The sequence below is a fragment of the Rousettus aegyptiacus genome, unplaced genomic scaffold (genome assembly GCF_014176215.1).
Source record: "Rousettus aegyptiacus isolate mRouAeg1 unplaced genomic scaffold, mRouAeg1.p scaffold_m13_p_3, whole genome shotgun sequence".
Taxonomy (NCBI): domain Eukaryota; kingdom Metazoa; phylum Chordata; class Mammalia; order Chiroptera; family Pteropodidae; genus Rousettus; species Rousettus aegyptiacus.
In genome coordinates, this window is record NW_023416306.1 from 19422238 (window position 1) to 19436260 (window position 14023).

General features: G+C 41.8%; 1 pseudogene; it reads right to left on the reverse strand.

Moving 5' to 3' along the window:
• Positions 1-1268: 1268 nt before the first annotated feature.
• LOC107502632 overlaps positions 1269-14023 on the reverse strand; it is a 31261-nt pseudogene continuing 18506 nt past the window's right edge.

The following is a 14023-nucleotide window of genomic DNA, read 5'->3' on the forward strand; positions in this document are numbered from 1 at the left end:
AGGAACAATAAATGGGACAATGAAACTTGGGGAGCCTCATTGCTTTTAGGATGAAGACTTAAATCCTTAACATGCCTGCAGGGCTATGGGTGATCTTACCCCAACATCCTTCTCTACCTCCATCTCATAAAACTCTGGCCCCCATCTACACACACACACACACACACACACACACACACACACACACATACACACACACCACACACTGTAGCCATTCTGGCTTTTTTCCAGTTTGGGAAGGTGCTAACTTCTTTCCCACACAAGCCCTTTTTTACATGCTGTTTCCTCTTCTGAAAAGCTCCTCCCTCCACCCTTTTTTGCCTATTTACTTTTAGTTCAAAAGACTCTTATTCCAGGAAGCCTTCTCTGATTTCCCAGATTATAAAGGGGCCCCTCATTTTACACTTTAATAGCACTCTATAGTTCCCTTTCCTGTTACTGCACAGTTGCAATTTTAAATTTATTCCTGTTATTACATGATTAAGACCTATTTTCTTATTAAGCTATATGCTCCTTGAAAGTAGCTCTGAATTCTTGCTCACTACTGGCGCTGTTTCCAATATACGCCAATATCTGGCAGGTAGTTGGTACCCTATGAATCAGTTGGTTGGCTAATTGAGTAAATCGGGCTGTAAAACCTTTCTCAACCAGTTGCATGAATACTGAGAAATAGTAGTACCATGGTTAACTGAGCGTTTAGACTCAAAATCCACTACACAGTCCAGGATAAAACCCTGGCTCTGACACTTGCGAGCTGTGAGGTTTAGGGCAAGTTAATTCACATTATTATATCTCTGTTTCTTCAAATGTAAAATCAGCATAATAATTCTGTATTTTATTGACTCCAAGACGGCCTTGATGATAAGACACCCTATCTACCACTAAGCTTGGAAAATCAAACTTACCAATTAACCAGAACACAATGTTTCTTATCATTGAGGCTTTTCTCATACAAAACTGCCCTCCGTTCCATCAATAGGATTAGCCAAGCAGAAGAAAGCTCTGAACCACACACACCTCAGCTGCGACCAGCCCTTTCGGTGGGGGAGACTTTCTTCCAGGCCACTGGCACCCATTCTACAAAACGATCTTACTGGCAGTATCAACAATGCTTGTAATTCAGCTGAAATGTTGAAAACATGGTACTGTTTTCATTATCTGCCCAAGTGCGATATTGTAGGCAATGTCCCCATCATGACCACTGCTCTGCTGACAGCCCTTAAGCGAGGCCATGGCTTCTAAGATACCCCTCAATTTCAGAGAATACGAGTCAGCATGGGTGCATTGGCAAGTTCGATTAATTCATTAATTAATTGATTCATTCATTGATTGCATTCTTTGTTGCTTTTATTTTATGAAACAGCTCATTTCAAATATACATTAAACTCAGCTGAATATAAAGTCTCAGTGAAAGAGCCCTAGTGGTCTTGTTTGCAAAAGCATTTGGCCACTATCCTTTGGCCTTAACATTTCAGGAAGGGCATCTCAAATGGCATGTTTGCGTGATTCAGCACCAGGAAGCGGGAAAACTCTGACATCTACTATTAGATATTCTTCGGTCACCAGAGCAACAAGTCTCTTCAGCAGGTTATTCTTTAGTAATGAAATTACTTTCACACATTCTCCATCCCCTGGCTTTGGCTTTGGCCTGATATTTTTCAGCCTCATCTCCATTAATAGTTACTATCATGATGTGTATGGTATAGTTTGACAAACCCGGATCCACACATACAGCTGGAGAACATTCAGCAACATCACCTTTACAGCTGGTTTCTCCCTTAAGCTCCGGAAAAGCAGCTGCTTTGGGACATTGTCATCTGTGACACCTGCAGGGAATTCTAGGCTGCGGCCTCCCATTGGTGGTCAGACTGCTTCCCCAGAAGGACACATTCACAGCGAAGAGTTCTTGGCACCACCAGAACTGCCACACCATTGGCCGACTTCCTTTCCTGCTTGTACGTGTCGCAGTTTCTCAAGTTCCTATTTTACCGGTAGGATCCATGTAAGTTGTTTTTACAAGCTTGGCCCATCTTCCTTCGGAAATTAACTCCTCTGAAATAATAGACTGGTATTTTGAGAAGAATCGTGGGTTCTTAGTTTTTTGTTTTTGAACTGGCATTTACAGTCCTCAGGCAAGAAGTTCACATCCAAGGCGTGGGGTGAAGGAGAGGGTATTCCTGTGGGAAGGGAGATGAAAGAATAAAGACGAGTCCAAGACAGCAGTCTGAGGAGATGCCGTGCTATTGCTTTTAGAACTTAGGTGGTTGTGAGAATTAAATGTGTTAGACTATATGAAGTGAATGGTTTATTCAAGTGAAATCCTGGACGCGAAACAAATTGTCCCCATCTCCCAGTAGATATCTCCTTTGCCAGGCAGTCTTGAGCCAGCATCCTTCCCCTTGGGCACCTCTGGAAGGACGAGGCCAGCTGACGTGGCACAGATGCACAGACTCAGCACGGCCCTCAGATGAACCCATTCTTTCATTCATTACAGTAACGGAAATGATCGGGAGCCAGAGAAATTCCGGCGTTTTCAATTACGTGGCGGTAGAATCACAACTCCTCACTAGAATGCCAATGGCGTGAGGGCAAAGATTTTCGTCTGCTTGTTCACTGCCATCACCCCAACGCCCAAGACAGTGCTTAGCACTTGGCATGTACTCAGCACATATAGTTGAATGAATGGGTGAATAACTCCATAGGTGTTTACTAGAAAATGGTGAGATGAGAGAATTCGCACTGTGGAGGATATGACTTACAGCTGAGTCAATTGTAAAAAGGGCTTTGGTTCTCTGGTCTCCCCTTTACTATGGCAGCCTGTAAAATATCCCAGTCTTATGGGGCAATTTTAATGAAAATAAACTTAATAAGTTAAATTTATAAAATTAATTATATGTATTCAGCTTCCACTGTATTATTGATCCAAGGCTGCTCATGGTGCACCTGGCAATAGTGAAAGAAAAATGGTAGCAGGTGTTTGGACTTAGTTCATGCTTGCTAACCAATTAGATGAAGACTTTGCCCTTGGCTAGCCTAAATAGTTTTCATTTGGCTTAAAAGTTAAACATTGGAACCCAGGGACTTCAGCCAATTCTGGTCATCTTTCTTACTTCTGGACTGGAAGACATTGTATTATTAAGATGCTTTTGCATATAACTAACCTTATGCATTAGAAATCAATTTTATAGTTTCTTAGTCATTTGACGATGCCAGATTTTACACAGTGAATGAGCATGGGCTGAAATCGGACAGTCATGGTTTGAATCACAGCTTTTCCATTTACTTGCTGTGTGACCTAGGGTATGCTACTTAACCTTGCTGTGCTCGTTTCAAAATCTGTAAAATGGGGTTAATAATAGTACATCACTAGATTATAATGACGATTAAATAAACAATGTCTTAGACACAGTAAGTGCTATATAAGTGGGTTTTAAAAATCATCCTTAAAAATACATATTAATTTCCTATACTTTAGTTCCCAGTAAAGTTTTTTGTAATTGATTACATGATAATTTAGGCACACGATAGAAGTTATAAAGAGATTTATGTCAGACTTACAGTAACACATGCCTAATAAAAATTAAAAATGTAACTCCTAAAGGCTTGGTTGTGTTTGAGGACTTTTTAGGTGGAGAGTATCAGCTAAAATTTTTGGCAGCACGCAAGGGAAATTCACCCGGGCTACCTTAATTAAGCAAAGCCACCGTGGACGGGAGAGGGTGGGGACAAATCAAGCCTCAGAAAAGACAGGAATTGGTCCCCAATAGGAATGACACCAGTGATTTTCCTTCTTGCATCAGACCCCCAGAGAGCTGAGTTCTTGTGACAGGGTTTAGCCTAAAGTTGCATGCCCACCATTGGGCCTAGTGGTAGGGGAGCAGGTTTGGTAGGTATCTGGATAGCTGGTCCCAACGAGATTCCAGGGAATGGAGGAAAGGGTATTTTCCAAAGGAGCAGCAGGGTGTTATGACCCAAAGAAGTGGGGAGGGTGGCCAGGCAGTCCAAAGAAGCAGCTGTCCATCCCATGGAGGTAGAAGAAGAGAGAGTAAAGTTATCTCAAATACTATTTATGTTTGCACCATAGGCCTTTCCAGGAATTTAAATACGTTTCTCTCCTCAGAGGGTACTTCCTGAGCGGCTGCTTCAGCCCCAGGGGCATTCATGCAAAAAAAAGCAAGAATCTGGCAAGAATCATAAACTGCTTCTTTCTCTGGCCTAATGAAGCAAATCTGTAGTTGTTTATGTTGCATGAATTTAAATGTTAATCCTTGCCTCACAATTTCATAATAGTGGTAATTTCTAATTCAGTCAAAACACATTATGCTGAACTTTTGGAATTGGACAAATGATAGGCTTCCAAAAGTGGCTCACATGTTCATGAATTTTTTTTTTCAGTTGGGTTGTTTTTTGGCTTTAAGTACAAGAACACTACATTTGAATGTGCTTAAACCAAACAAAAATGTATTGGTGCACATAACTGAATGTCCAGATGTGGGACAGGCATTGGGAGACTTAATCCAGCGGTTCCAGCTCTACTTCTCTGCAGTTACTGCTTTCTGCCTTCGTTTCCTCTCTTTGTTCTCCATCTCAGGATGGAAGCAAGATAGCGGCAGAATTCCCAGGCCTCGCAATTACACAAAATAGTGTCTGGAAGAAGATGAGATCATTATTTACTTAATGCAGGTCTCAGGAATAAGGTTAGTTCCCCTGAAATCTTCTAGTAAACTTTCCTCTCTTCCCCGTTGGCCCAGATTGAGTTATGTGCCCAATCCTGAAACAACACTTGAAGCCAAGGAGATGTCATCTGCTAATTGGTTTAAATCTAGGGTATTGGACTGGTCACTGGCTAAGAGAATTATATTATGCCTTGTCCCCAACTCACAGACCACAAGACAATGAGAAAGAGAAGGAGCATATGTTAAGAAGAAAATAAGGTAGGCATTTATCTTTTTTCTCCCCCAGCATCTGAACCTCACTACTGCCCCATACTTACATCTGAGAAATTTAAGACGGTGAAAGACAGAGGCCATTTTCAATTAATGATAGAGACACCATCAGCATTCTGACCACCCTCTCAGTTGGAGCAGGGCCCTGGAGCAGAGACTCCGCCGATGACACGTATCCGTCTCAATCAGGTTCCTTTTAGAACCCGCGATGCAAAAATCCACTAGAGTGGCAGGTGGCAACTTGTTTTCAGGGACAGCAAATGGTACGTCCATTGTAGAGTTGCCAGATTTAGCACATGAAACTACAACAGACCCAGTTAAATTCAAATTTCAGATAAAAAAATAATAATTTAAAAATATTTTTAGTATAAATATGTCTAAATTGCATGAGACAACTTTAAAAAGTTATGCATTTTAAAATATTGATTTAAAAATACAAATTTAACTAAGTATCCTATATTTTATCTGATAACCCTTATTTAGTGGCATCCATTTTTCAGTGGCAGCAAAATGTTCAGTGGAATGACAAGAGGGTCCTCACTAGACTGGGTCTGTGGCTTGTTTTGGGTTGTGATTCATCCTGCTCTCTTTCTCCCTTGCTTCCACTCAGTTTCCAAGCCTAGTTCTGCACGGTTGCCAGAAATTCTGTAAGAATAAATTATACAGTGTAAGCTTTGGTTGCTTGCAAACAAACTCAGATCATACAAACTTCAACATCCACTACATAAGTTTGAACCTGCCCTTTAGCAATGAGATCAGCATGCAACGCAAAGGGGCTTGAAAAGCAACATTTTCAAAGCGTAAGTAACATGATACTGCCTTCTAAAGTCTGGATCTTAGAAGAATAGTGTTCTTTGTAAGCTTCTGCTTTGTTTGTGGCTTAAGGAATTCCAACCATGCCTCCTGCTTCACTTAACCTAAGTGTAAAATGGAAAGAATTCTGGAATGTTAGGTTACTCGAAAATTAAGGATTATAAAATTCTGACATAGACAAAACGTGTGCCTTATTAGGAATTTTCCTTTCCTTTAGCCTATCTTAACTAATAAAACTAAACTCATATATAATAATCTCACTATTATTAAGTTTGATAATATGAATACAATGAAAACCTGTAGTGTGAAAAGCATCATTAATACTTTTGGCTCCTAAATTATAATGTACTCCTATTAACCTTTTTTTTATTTTCTCAGAATAATATGTCTTCATGATTTGAATTCCCTTTGGAATTCAAAAAGAATTGTTATTCAAAGGGAAATAATTAGCTGATGCTAATTTACCAATTGTCATTGGGTAGTATAATGAAGCAATGTGATTATGCTAATAGTTATAGACTGGAAACACTGCCCTTCTTTCTTCTCTGGATCATGACAGAAGCATCTTGGTTCAAGATCATGAAATTAGTTATCCTGCACACATGCTAGGGAATCGGTGTGTCTCTTGGGCTACTGGCTTTTTAAGTGATGGTAAAGGCTGTTTGCTGAGGTTGAACCTGGTATTTATAAGGTGGACATAGCCTCTCCGACCCTTTTCAGCTTCATTCTGTCATAGCTGGAATGGCTGGCGTGGCTCTGGAAGCCAAACCTGAAGCAAAGGTTCTCTCAACAATTAACCATTTCAAGCATGAAGAGGCTACTAAAACATAAGGGTGATGGATTATTTTTTCCCACCCCAACATCCATTCTTTTCTCACATACCCTGATTTCCATATGGAAAATTATTGGTCCTACACTATGTGATATTTAATAGGAGACAATAAGCCAAAGCCTGACATCCTACTAAAGAAGCTGAAGGGGTCCCTGAAGTCTCCTTCTCTAGGATTCTACTTCTCGCTCTCCCAGCCTAGCAAAGTGGTAGCGCATGTGACCTCAGCCTGGTCCAATAGCTGGCCATATTGACTAATCCACTCAATCAGAGATGATGGGACACAATAAAATCTAGACTGGGACTCCCGAGAAAAAAATATTTTGGCTCTTTTTCACTGGGTTTGAAATGATGGAAAGTTAGGTTTAGAACTGCAGCAACCATACTGCTACCACCCTGAAGAGGCTTGGCTGAAAACAGTGCACATCAGAGATATAGAACCAAAAGACGAAGGAAAGTTAGGTCCTCGTGACTTTACTCAACCTTCATGTATTTATATAGGTCATTTATATCTCTTCTTTTGAGAAGTGTATGTTTAAATCTATTGTCATGTTTTTACAGTTGTTTGTCTTATAAATGAGTTATAAGAGTTCTTAATATATTCTGAATAAAGTTCTATGGTAGGTATATGTATTGAGCATATTTTTTCCCTGTCTGGCTTTTCATTTTTTTAACAATGCTTTTCAAAGAGCAGAGGTTCTTAATTTTAATGAAGTCAAATTTAGTAGCTTCTTCTTTTATAGTTAGCAATTTCTATGTCCTGCCTAAGAAATATTTGCCTACCCCAAGGTTGCAAAGATTATCGCCAACATTTTCTTCTAGAAGTTGTTTGGTAACTTTTGAGTGATTTTGTTGTATAGTGTAAGCTAAAAGTCAAGTTTCTCTCTCTCTCTCTCTCTCTCTCTCTCTCTCTCTCTCTCTCTCTCTCTCTCTCTCTCTCTCTCTCTCTCTTTCTCCTTCTCTCTCTCTCTCTCTCTCTCTCTCTCTCTCTCTCTCTCTCTCTCTCTCTCTAACAGCAATATCCTTTGGTTTTCAAAGGAGGGGAAAGGGGAAAAGTCTGGTAGCAGCAATGGGATGCCTTTGTCTGACCTCTTGGCCCTGATCTACATGGAACCTGTACTTCAGAAGAGCAGAAGTTTAATTAAGTCAAAAGAAACATCAGAGAGGAGGTTAAGGATAAAGTGGTGCTTGGAATCCAGCTGGTTCCAGCAGGGTGCACAGCAGAAAGTTGGAGAGGGCAGAGAAGGGGATGATTGCATCAGATTAAGGGATGTAAAGAAAGAGCAGTGGTGTGCAGGGCACTTATTCACAGGGGGATAGTCTACTGTTTGAAATTTACATTAAAATACTTAGCATCGACAGTGTGGTATATATGTATATGTATATTTGTTTTAAAATCTAAACAGTTGACATTTAAAGTGCCCTAATCAGGAGCCCACTCTTGGGGTGTTTAAATTAGCATGTGAACCACCCCGCCCCCCAAAATAGGAACTGATGTTCCAGAGGGAGTTTCTGCAAGCTATTCAAATATCCTTATAGAGTCTGTTAATTAACATAAAAAAATGTCATGTTTCACTGCTGAAATAAGAGGTGTTCAAAACATGTGGATCACTCGCTTTAAAACTGTGCTAGCACTTCCTCCCCTGAACAGGGTATAAAGGTCAGTGCTCATCGGGTGTGACCAGAAGGCTTTCTGAACCTCGGATTTTTTTTCTCTGTAAAATAATAAGAATATCTATCTCCTAGTGGATGTTGAGAAAAATGATGTAGTAGCCCAAGCTCCAGGCTTGGCACTTAATTATTGTGCATGTGTATTTGTTCCTTTTCCTTTGCATCTTCTTTACCATCGTTTTTGAGCTCCCAGTCTTATGTCGCTTACCATGTTCTCTTCTATGTCCTCATCTCAACTCTCTTGCTAAGATACAAGTCTTCAAGCTTAACTAAGCTGGCCTCCCTCTGCAAATCCCGGGGCAGTCCCTCACATCTTAGTGTGCCTAATCACCTGGCGGTTCTTTAAAATGTAGATTCCAGTGATCTGCCTGAAAAGATTTCCATTCCTTATGTCTGTCTTGGTGTGGCCCAGGAATCCGTAGTTTCATCAAGTGCCCCCAGCTATAAAAAATGAGGTGGCGAAGGGCCACACTTAGAGAAACCTTTGATCTGAGAAAAGCTTGCTGCAGAAGCCCTAGAGCTGCATTTTCTTCAAATTCAGACCTGAACAAAGACAGCAAACCTACTTTCCCAGTCAGTCCCCCACGGAGCCTCAGGCTGAGCTGACCCAGAAACCTGAAGCAAGCTTATCACCATGCTACCTGTTACTGATCTTCTTGATGATGTAGAAAGATCATTTTTGCCTATCCCCCGTTTATTTCCCCTTTCTCTGTTAACCCTCTGGATTGTCTTCACTCCTAGTAGAAACAGTTTCAGCAAGGCTCATGGCCCCCTTCTTCCCACCCCCAATACAAGTCAGTGACGGTCAGCCTCTAAGACATTGACTAGAACAAGGGAAATGAATGCTTTTCCTCCAGGGATACTAAACTGATAGAACAAAAGCCTGGAGCTGCCTGGGCTGCTCTTACAGAAGGCGGGGAGAATTCCTCCTGCTGAGAATGAAACAATAGAGATGGGGCCCCAATTACTGACATCTTTCAACCCCTGGAGTTCCTAGTAATATGAGTTACTAATTCTCTTTTTGGTTTAAGTCAGGTTGAGCTGGAATTTCTGCTGGCAACCCAGAATTCTGACTAATACGCAGACACTTCCCCACCAAATAAATGCATTTACAACACCCTCTCTCTCCTCTCTACAGGAAAGAATCCTTCCTCACTGGACTGTCCCAAACACGTCCCCTGCACCTCACCTCCTGCCATAACTGAAATCCTAAAGACTCAAGTCTCCCATGTCCTGTAGGCATGGGACCCTCCTCTTTAGGCAGGGCCAGGTCTAGCCTACTTTTCTTTTACCCTTTGAGGGGGGAAAAGTCCTTTTTCTTTCAGACTCAAGTTAGCAAGCTCGCTGTTCATTACTAATTTCTTGATTATTCACTTAGGATTTTGACACCTGTTTTACAGTCTCCCCTTCCACCCCTGCCATTATTCCAAAGGAACTGCAGCAGTCTATGTAATAGCCTGTACTCATAGTTTATATAGCACTCGCTGCATACCAAGCATGGTCCTAAGCACTTTACATATGTTTTAGGTCACTCGACCCTTATAACAGCACGAGGTGTTACTATGCCCATTTTATAGATGAGGAAACTGAGGCACAGAAAGGCTATCTAGACTTGTCTAGGGTTACCCAGCTACTAAGTGGTAGAATGGGGATGAGGACAAGGGAATCTGATTGCAAAGTCTGGGCTCTTAACACACACACTGGCCTCTCAGTTCCCTGTAATTGGAGCATCCCCCATATCCACTCTATACTGATCCCATGAACATGGGAGGAACTCAGTACCCCCTCCACCTGAGTCACTGGACATGCAGAAGGTCCTTGGAGAGAAGGGAAGGTCAGCTGAGAGTGACTTGGATGGTCATTAGAGATCTATACCTCCTCTTCCTACCACTCAATTATGTACTGTTATCTCCCATGTAAATGTACCAATGAATAGATAGGCTCAACAGCTGGGATGTAAGTTGGACTGAAGATACAGCAGCAGGAAAGCAGGTTATACATCCTGCTTCTGGTACCCCGTAAGGCCTATTCTCTGCTCCAATAGTCCTTATTTCCTGAGAAGGTTGCTGTATTTGGGCCAGTCCATCCTCTCTCTATCTAGAACTGTCCTTAGAATATGTCCCTTGTCTATATCTTTACCTGTGGCCCTGTGCTCCTCAAGCCTCTAGAAACTCTGCACAATAGGTTCAAAATCTTTGATTTCTTCCTGCTGCCCTATTTGAAAGAGCAGAAGAAGGAAGCCAAGGGCTTGGGGGGGATGCCAGGGAGCAGTTTCACCATCTCAGGCCACCACACCTAGGTTTAGCTTTATCCAGAGCTGCTTCATTCTGAAAATTCATGCTCAGACCCAGCACCCCAACATCAACCCACCTCCTTTCTTTCTGGCTTTTGTTTCTCTCTCCAGCTCAACAGCTTCTCCACCTCCACTCCCAGCTACTGCTGGACCCTTCTGGCTTCAAGTGCTTGCTAACATAGCTCCCACAATCCCCAGCACTGCCAGACCCAACTGGCCACATGCATCTTGATATCAACACAAATGGCCCACTTCTCTGTTCCAGGCTCTACTGCTGGTAGGAAAAAACTCACACAAATGTGTGAATTGGTGTCATTAAAAATTAAAGGGCACCAAGCTCAGCATGCACCGCCCCCCATGACACCAAGGAAGCCAAATTAGTATTCACAACAACTATAATTATAACTATGTATATTGAGTGCTTACTGTGGGCCAAGCACTGTCATAATCACTTTACAAGCACTTCATTTAACTCTCAAAACACCACCGCCATGAGTTAGAGATCATTATGGATGAAAAAAGGGCCACATACTAACCTGACAAACTCTGGGGAGGCCTACATGGCAGGACTTACCAACCCAGAGGCCAAAGTAACCACACAGAGTAGTCTGAATGTAAAAATTCCTAACTAAAAGTGGGTCGTGGTGGTAGTCACATCTTAGGCCTGTAGTTTCCATTGACAAATGTCAATCTTTGGCATTAAAATTGTCTATTGTCTTTGTACATCCGAGATAACATACCTTTAATATGTCAGAGTAATCTCTTCCAGACTGCTCAAAGACACAACAGCCAGCACCAGAGCACAAGACCACATTGTTATCTTGCTGCCCACATGCCATCTCTATGTGCTATAAATGTTAACTCTCCTGCACCTGCCAAAGTAAAAGAAGTCCATCTCTCTCCATTTTGCTTCTTATCCAATCTCAGAGATTTCCCCACTTTGCGTTTTCCTGTCTCCCTAATCTACCACCAGGAGATTTCATGTCGCCCTTCCCCTATATCTCCTCCTTTGATTCTAATGTATAAAATGAGCTGCAAAAACTGCTCTTCTCTGGAGCAAAATCTCAAGCCACTAAGATTTTGTTTCCTGACAATTGTCAGTTTGGTTCAAATAAATTCTTACATGACTCTTTCTTAGGCTGGACGTTCTTTCAATGACATTTACTTGGCGTAGTCAGCAGGATTCTGAAGAAGCTCACCCAGGCCCACTCTGTGGACCTGGACCCGGTGCTAAGTACCAGCAGGGGCCCATTAAGCCCTACCAACTCCCCGCTTCGCATTGGGTGAATGAACTTAGGTGAGTTCTCTCTTGGAATCCAGAACCTTGTGGCAGAGGGCCTGACTTTATCTGAGCTTTCCTTAGAAAATCCTTGAGATGGCACTAAAGGATAGGCGTTAAAATGGGTGGCTGGTTTTAATTTTGGCTTTTCAGTTGGAACTATTTACTGTGAGTCTGAACAAAACCTTTGACTGGACAAATGAGAGATTGAACTTGTTCAGCTCTGAAGGTAAGGGTTATTGACTCCCTCCAGTTCTGATTTTGGGTATTCGCAGATGACTAAAAATCTCTATGGAGGTATCTTTGGGTGCCCCTCAAAATAAGCAGGTCTCCATAGGAAATTCCAACGCAACTGTAATGAAATATTTAAGTTGCACCAGGAAACGTAAGTAAAGGCTAGTTATCTAGCTTCACAGTTGTATTAGACAACTGGAGAGAGAAATTGAGACATATAAGAGGGTTGAAGCGACTTGGGAGGTGACAGCCCCTTGGAGCTTAACCCATAAGCAGCACTATTCAACCAACCACACAATTAGCCTTAGAAATTTGTTTGGATTCTGTCAATCCCAAAAGAAAACAAAAATTAACATGGGAAATCATGCCTCTAAGGTTGCTAAACCACAACGACCCCAGCTCCTGTTAATACTCCTGCAAGCTATATGCTTAATTCACATGGAACCTCAACTTGCAAATACCTACAGAAATGGGAAAATTTAACTAAAATAATATCAGCTTGCGATGGCTAACGTGGAGAACTTTCGACACCTCCAAATTGTTTTTTCTGCATATTCAATTAGGAAAAAAAAAACTGGCTCTAAAATTAAACTGAATGAATGGAAAGCTTGTCTTGACTGGAAGTTAGAAGATTCAATGAGGAATACAGATTAATATTCTCTACAAGAAGTTAAAAAGAAAATGTTAGAGACTGTCTTTGAACTAAAGATTTCTGAAGCTGAGAAATGCCAACAGCCTATTCTGCACCCACTCTCCAGTTGCTCCAATATAACCTTTGCCTTCTGAGCTTCTTCATCTGGACTTGCCCTTCCCTTTCTTTCTTCCCCCCCCCATCTATCTCCTCTATAGCCTCCACCACTACTCCCTACTGACCTAGGGAAAACTGAGATTAGAAATCCAGACCAAGATAGACCAGAAAAATTTAAAAAAAACTACAGCAGCTCCCTTTAGGAAAAAGCCAGTCTTATGCAGTGGGGATCCAGTGATTGCGTGTGTTCCTTGGACTAGAACAGAATTAAGGACTCTGACTAAAGATTCCTCCAACCCTCTCCAGGGCTCTGATAGGGATTGTATTTAACTGTCAGAACATATGATGCTGGCTATTCTGACCTACTTCAATTAATATACCTACTGGTTTCAGAGAGCAAAGCAACAGAATGGCTAAATAAGGTTCACTAGGAAACTCCTGTAGAGGAATTTTTAAAACAAAAAGAAGGTAGACTGGGAAAAAATGCAGGGAATTAACCCATTGGCTTTACCAAGCCATACTGAGATTTTGCCCTGGAAAATGGACTGGGCCAAGATCCAGCAATGTAAAAGAAAGCCTGATGAACCAGTGCTTGATTTCTTTGAATGTTTCAAAAAAAAATTGCAAATAATACTTGAGTTTGTCTCCAGTTTTAAGGATTATCAAAATGACCCCTTACTGGGAGTTCCAGTCAAGGTGGCAGAATAGGGAAACACTATGCTTGCCTTCTCTCACAACTACATCAAAATTACAGCTAAATTACATAACAATCAGCCTGGAGAACCATCTGAAAACTAGCTGAACAGAAGTCCTATAACTAAGGATATAAAGAAGAGGCCACATCAAGACTCGTAGGAGAAGTGGAGACATGAAACTGGGCTGGTCCCACACCCATTTGTGGCAGTTGAGAATCAGAAGGAATATCTCAGCTGCAATGGTCCTGCCTGAGGAGCAAGGGGTCTCAGTCACACTCCAGGCTCCCCAGGTAAGAGCACGAGTGCTGAAAAATCAGCAGAGATTTTGTCCCGGCCCGCGGGACAGTCAACAGGGACCCTAAGACAAAACGGGAAGGGGAGGGAGACAAGACGACGCAAAGAATGCAGACAAGACAGGCTTTCTGATCAAGTCTCGTTTACTAAGGCTCGCTGCAGGCTTATATAGGGCGTGATTGGGTGATGTTGCGTTAGCGGGGCTGATTGGCCAGAGGCAT